Source organism: Typopeltis vanoorti, chromosome 2, assembly GCF_054136105.1.
Source record: "Typopeltis vanoorti isolate ZY-2024b chromosome 2, IOZ_Tvanoo_1.0, whole genome shotgun sequence".
Lineage (NCBI taxonomy): Eukaryota > Metazoa > Arthropoda > Arachnida > Uropygi > Thelyphonidae > Typopeltis > Typopeltis vanoorti.
In genome coordinates, this window is record NC_143550.1 from 155,195,180 (window position 1) to 155,202,527 (window position 7,348).

Genomic DNA, 7,348 nt, shown 5'->3' on the forward strand with positions numbered 1-7,348 from the left:
ACAAGTATTCTTCAGATAAATTAATAAGCAATTAATGCCATTTCTTTAAATGTCTCAGAAGAGTTGATCGCCATCTAAAAGTCACTCCGCAATGCTGACAGTGCTGTTTATCCTCCTCATGCATTCTTTGGTGCTGTTTTAGAAGCCTCTTGGCTTTAAAAAGTTTGCCACATGCTGAGCATGCAAACATTGGCTCCATGTGAGAAAACTGATGTTCTTTTAGAGTCTGCCATCTTTTGAACGTTTTCCCACAGAAGGTGCACGCTACAGGATTACCTGGTTCTTCAACTGGAAAAACAAATTAATTATATTATGAGTTATACAGAATGCACTGTTATTCTAATTTAAATCTGTAAGAATTATATATAAGCATGCAAATGTACAACTATTTCTCACCTGATGATTCATATATTATAATTAATAAAACAGCAGATTATGACATTTTATCAAGTAAAGTTTGCTTTAAAATTTTCCAGCAGCTTTTAAGCATCCCAAGTATCTACCAGTCACCAAACATCTTTTGAAGAAAACATTTGTTTTTAGGCTTTAGCAAAATGTTCTGATTCTTAACACACAGATACATAATCTTAGTATACTGAAACATTTCCAAACTACTGATCATCTTCCAACAGTTATAACTAGATGATGTATGGTAATATTATAACATAATTTATCATTTGCTCTTCAAAATTATTAACTAGGAATGACTAAATATTTTCTTATTGGATTTTAAAAAGTATATTATAATAAAATGCAATATATGTGAACATCATTTTTAAGAGGAAATAATTTACATTCTATTACAACGAAATAATATGCTCACTAGAATCTCTGAAAATTCTTCTAAAACACAAATGTACACACGTGCACAGACATTTATATGATTAATCAAAAAAAAAAAAAAAAAAAAGAGAAAAAAAGAATTTTACTTTAACTTATTTTGTCCTGATGCCCTCTATCTTACTCCAGATAACCTCAAATGCACTGCTCCCCATGACCCTACTCTTGTTGCACTCCTCTGCTCTTAAGAGTTGCAGTTCTCCTACTTTCTGCAGCAATACTTCTTCCTTATCCCCTTCTCTCCTCCTGAAAATACAATATCCCTTACATTCTATCTCTGTAACTACAACTTCCTCTATCAACCTGATTCTCGCTAATTTTTGACCAAATCAGATCAATGATAAAGATTTTCTTCTGTTTTTTTGTCACTTTGGACACATACATCTTTTAGTGACCACTGATATTTGAGACTGATCAGCAGCCTTTGATTATCCCTATTCTCAAACGATTCTACATCCTTTCTTCACTAGCTTCAGTCCAAACATACAAAAATGAATTATTCCCTTTTCTTGACCTCCCCCCCCCCCCAGCAACACTGCTTTCTTTCTACCCTTTCCCTAATCTGTCATCTCTCTTTCTGTTAACTCTCCTATTTTTTTAATATCTTTCCACTATGTTTTAACCCCTCCCACAAATATTCATCTAACAGCCAGCAAGATTCCATCTTCACCACCACAGATTATAATCTAAGGTAAGTGACCATTAATTTCAATTTCAAATGGACTGCAAAATAAGTTTTGCTATTACATAATAATTAAGTTTAATGGAATACACTCTCTGTACAAAGTGCTATTTCTATGAACTTGTATTAAAATTATTTTCTTCACTGACATCAAAGAGTGATGTCATACAACAGCCATTCTGCTGTGGGAACTAACAGCAAAATTTAAGAAAAAGATGAATAAATATGTACTTAATTAATTAAATACCTCAGTCAATTAATGATCTCTTGAATTATAAACAATAAATCTTCAAACACTTTTTACTTCCCAAAGAGAGTAGACAGAACTATGATTTATAGAACTTAAGAAGATAAGATGGTGGTAGTTATCTACTCTATTCTTGTTGACATGCAACAAGAATAGACCAGATGACTACCACCATCTTATCTTCTTAACTTGTATCATTGTCTGAAATAATGCAAGTTCTTTTTTTACAAGATGAAAAATCAATATTTGTTTGCATTAAAGATTGACTTGCTCAGGAACCTCCTGAAAAACGTCTAGAAAACAATGCCTCTCATCAGCAACTAATTGATCTTTTTTTACAATTTAACAGTACGGAACTGTTATGACAAAATTACATACGCTCTCTCTTGAATTATATATGTATTTATTTAATTTTATTCAGTTAGTTATTACTACTTAACAGTTCATCACAATGACCTAGTTCACTATGAATGACATTCTGTTACTTCATTGTAAACTAGGTCATTCTGATGAAGCCTATATGAATACAAATGACAGCTTAATAGTGAAATAATCTATAATAATTAGTAAAAATACCTAACATCTTTAATTCTTGGAGTAAGCAGGCAGAGATCTTCTATCCCTAGCTTTTCTGAAGATTGATGGGCAGCCGGTTATCATCCATCAGTGTGAGACCAAAACTTGATGATTTCACGGGCATCAAGGTAGAATACAGCAGACAACTGTTACTATCCCAAGTTCCTAAACTCTAACCCATATATATAATGTGTGAAAAGGGTGTGTACTAGAATCATTTTTTTGAATTATGAGGCTGAAATCTGAGTTTTCAGGAGGGGTGGAACCTTACTTAACTGTACTAAAGATAACCCAACTCACAAACCAAATAATAAAAAAAAAAGTCTAGAAAAAGTTCCTCTAATTTGCAAGTAGAATCAAACTTATAACAGTCTTGCCTCTGGTAGTTTATTCTTATTCACACTGTTCCTACAGGGCTTTGATTACTTATCATATGCAGTACAAATATTATGCATTTATTTCATAAAAACTATTAAAAATTCACTCTTCTTGATGTAGAATCCCAAATTAATACAAATTCTCTGTTCATTATTTGGCTGCTTTCCTCTATACATTTTACAGATTACTTGGTTATCAAAGTGCTTAGATAATAGTGATTAAACAAATTTGCAATACAGAGTTGGTAAAAGATTGAGAAAACAGCAATTGATAATATTCAAACATTACATGTAATGCAGATGTCTAATGCAGTGCTCTTCTATTTGAAGTTATATTCATTAAACATGGCAATGATGTTCACGTGTGTAGAAGTGCACTTTACTACTACTAAACATCTGTTGGATAGCTTGACATGGACTCAACACAGTAAAAGGTTATCTAAGATTACATCACCCATGACAAAACTGCTGATACATGATCTCATCTCATCACCCTCTTTTACCTTGCGGTGTCGAGGATTTATTAATCATCGGACCTCAAACCGTTCACAGAATAAGGTGGTCAGCCCTACGCCCTGGTGTATCCTATGTCCGTAGTGTTGAGTTATCAAGGCTGGTTTGCCTACTTTGCAGGATGAAAAACCCCAGGGTAAACTGGGGAAAAAAACACATGATCTATTTTAGTAAATACCCTTCAATATATAATCTACAGATGAATATTTTCTACTTTCATCATAGTTTATGCTTACAAGTCATTTGACACTCTAATCCTTATCTCTACTAGACTACTCTTTGTTCAACTGCAAACTCAAACTGTTCTTTCAAAATGTTTAATACAAGTAACAAAATTCCATGTCTACTGAAATAATCCAGAAATTAGTTCACTGAAACTTGATAACAGCAAATGCAAATGCAGTTAAGTGTGAAAACTGTTTATATGTTGTTGAAAAATATGTAAATAAATATGTAACATCACCTGAGAACCACAGAGAAATGATTTTTCAAATGAAACTACAAATGTTTCATCCTAAAATGAGAGATTAAGGTGATTAAATATTCAGAAAGCAATAAGAAATTGTACTGTTCTTCAAGTTCTAGAGAACACATTTCACATGTTGAACAGTAAGTAGAGACCACTTATTCTATAAAAAACTACTCTTAACCAGTGATATTATTTCATGGTCATGGTAACAGATAATAATAATTTTTGGAGTGATGCTGTCATTTCCTTCCTGATATAATAAAATAATAATAAAAAATAAATAAAAATGCAATCAACTGAGTGTAAAGCCACAACAGCTACTATTTTTATCACCTCTAAGTAATTTGATGGATGTAAGGATGTGATATTAATTTAGCAATGCTGGTCTCACTTAGCAACTGCATCTGGATAAGGTAAATATACTGCACACATTAATCAGAAGCAGCAATCATCCACATCTGTAATCATGAAAACCTTCAAAAACAAAAGTCAACATATAATTATGGTGTCCATGAAGGATTTTACAAAAAGCTTTAACATGTGCACAGGTAATTTCATCATGAAAGGTCACAAATATTCCACACTACAACTCACATTTTTTTTTCTTTTGTAGTTCACAGAAGATCTATGCTGCATTTGGCCATCAGAGAATCAGCTTTTGCATAGGCATCACGATGGTATCTGTGTCTAAGCATTGTGTTGGACATAATTCTTACATAATCATGATTCATCACTAATGTAAATAATAATGGTTAACTAGTTTAGTGTTGCTTTTCTTGAAGCAAAAACATACAATCTGGGTATACTGGACAAACATTTATCCCATATCAAAATATTAGTATACGATTTGAGCTTAATTGTATCAGGACTAGAAATATTGTAATCTCTGGAATTCTAAACTATTCTATTGTTTTTTAAATCATCCACATACTGGAGGAAAGAGAGTAAAGAGAATTATTATATTAAGATGAATAATTTTCTAAAAAATCATCAGCTTACTACTGATTATTATAACATTGTGGTATGAAATATTAAGTGTTATCCACTGTAAGAGCACATAATACTAAATAACAGAATAGAATTAAGCTGTGAGTTAAGCCACAATAAAGTTATGAGTCTGATTCTAGGTATAAAATCCTTTCTTATCTACTGCTGTTGTTGAGAAAGAATTCTAAATATGATGACTTCATTTTATTTTACTGAACATTATCTTATTAAATAAGTGTGAGGATTATTAAAAATATTGGTTAATTAAGCATATAATACATTTAACTAGTTACATACAAGATATGCACAATTAGTATTTTATTACTGTTATTACTACAGTATCCCATAAATCCTTCTAATGATACATATTAGGAAATGATGATAAAGTATAAGATATCAAATCTATCATTAGACACCTTTAATAAATTTAGTTTAATCCTTCATCCAAGTGTGAGCAAACAAAGTTTGCACCTGAAAGTATCTTCAGGACTGGGGTAAGGTGGTGCAACACCGGGCAACTCGTTGCAAAGGTGGAGCAAGCTCACAACACTCCTATCTCAGTATCTCCCATAATGCAAAACACATCTCCTTGCAGATATGTATAATTTTATGCATTAAGGGGAGGGCCACTACCCAGACTAGTTTCGACCTTTATTGAGGTCTCTTCAGTGGGAGCCAGGCCCGAGTGGAGATACCACGCAGAAGCATTAGCAAGGTCATCTCTACCTATAGGAGTTGCCAAACGGTGTGCCACCTTTTTATGAAATTACTCTGGATTTAGAGAAAGATGTTGAAAGTTTATTTTTCACTTGGTTCACATGATTTTCATTTGGTTTCAATGTTCACATGAGCATGTTCAAAATTCCAACTTGAAACACTTTATAACTAAAGACAAAAATGTTATAGTTGTCTACAGTTTCATTTCCTGACCATATTAACTTCAAAAGCAGGTTATATCTAAGAATATGATATGATGATAGTGTGGAGAGCATACTATGGAAATTTATCTGATAAACTAGAACAATATTTATAGAAATATTTCAATTCGATATAGTAGGTTTGTAGATAAAATGTAATGATTTAGTCAGGGGTATTTTTTAGCATAAATTCTTTTCTGGAGAGACATTAAGAATGATTAGCAGAATGGCAAAAAAAAAGTCCATGCATTTGCAACAATTACTTGGATACATGAAAGAGAAACCGAACATTACAGAGTCAACAAATCAGAGAATGTAAAAGCAACAATAAAGCTCGCTTGTGCAAGATTAGAAAATTAAATCTATCAACTTATATGATAAACTTATATAAAAAATACATGCAAAATCAGTTCAAAAAGATATTGACAATCTTCTGATTTTTTTTATTAAATCTATATATTAAATCCAATGCTTGTTTACATCAAATTGAATAATAATTTAAGAGCTTACACAGAATTAACATGCTTGTAGTCAACTTCAGCAGCACATCAAAATTAATCAGACTCACCTCCTTTTGCTTCAAGGCAAAAAAAAAAAAAATCAATTTGATGCTTATGTAGTCATTAAATACATTATAACTGATGATATAATGAGGAAAAAATTCTACAAAGAAAAACAAGACAATTCAAGTTGTTTAATAGTTAAAATTTAGATAAGGCTGATAAAGAACCATCAATTATAATTGAAGAATTATGAAAAGCCCTCAAGTCAGCAAAGAATAATAAAAGTAATGGATAAGCTAGTATATTAAGGGGGAAAAAAATCAGGAGGTTCACAGTTTCATAAGCTCATATTGGATATGTTCAATGATATTTTATCTACAGAAAAAATTCCAGTGCAGCAGCACGAATGATTGATTATCTTATTACATAAGAAGGGAACCAAAGATGACATCAATAAGTACAGACTACACAGTTTGCTATCACTACTGTTCAATCTGTTTATATCCACTATATTAAATAGAATCACAAGACTTTTGATGATGCACAACCATATTAACAAGCATGCTTCAGAGCAAGATTCTCTACAATAGATCATGCCCACACTATTAACCAAATTACAGGAAAAACAAATGCATATAAACTTCTAGCATATTTAGTGTTTGTAGATTTTTAAAAAGCATTTGATTCTCTATATCAGTCAGATATAATAAACAGCTTAAAACAACAAGCCATCCCAGCAAAGTATATCAGGTTACTAAAACTGTTTATCAAACTCAACAACCAATATAAAATTAGAACATCAGGGAAAGGAATTTGGTATTGGGAGAGGTGTAAAGCAAGGAGATCCTATATCACCCCAACTGTTTTCTGCTACGTTAGAAGGTGTCTTTAACACGTTCACTGCCAACTACGAGTATACTCGTAGTTGGGAAACCAGCTACACAAGCCAGCTACGAGTATACTCGTATGACGCTTACTGCCGGCAATGAGATTACTGTACTGACCTTGAAGAAGTGAAAATGCTTGGCTTGTGGAGCTAGCATCAAAACTGTGTATTCTCATAGATAGTATATGCTCTGCACAAGCCAACTACGAGTATACTTGTATGACGCTTACCGCTGGCAACAAGATTACCGTACTGACCTTGAAGAAGTGAAATTGCTTGGCGTACGGGAACAGACTATGCCAAAGTAGCGTGGCAGCGAACGTGTTAAGAATAGCTCATGGAAAAACTATG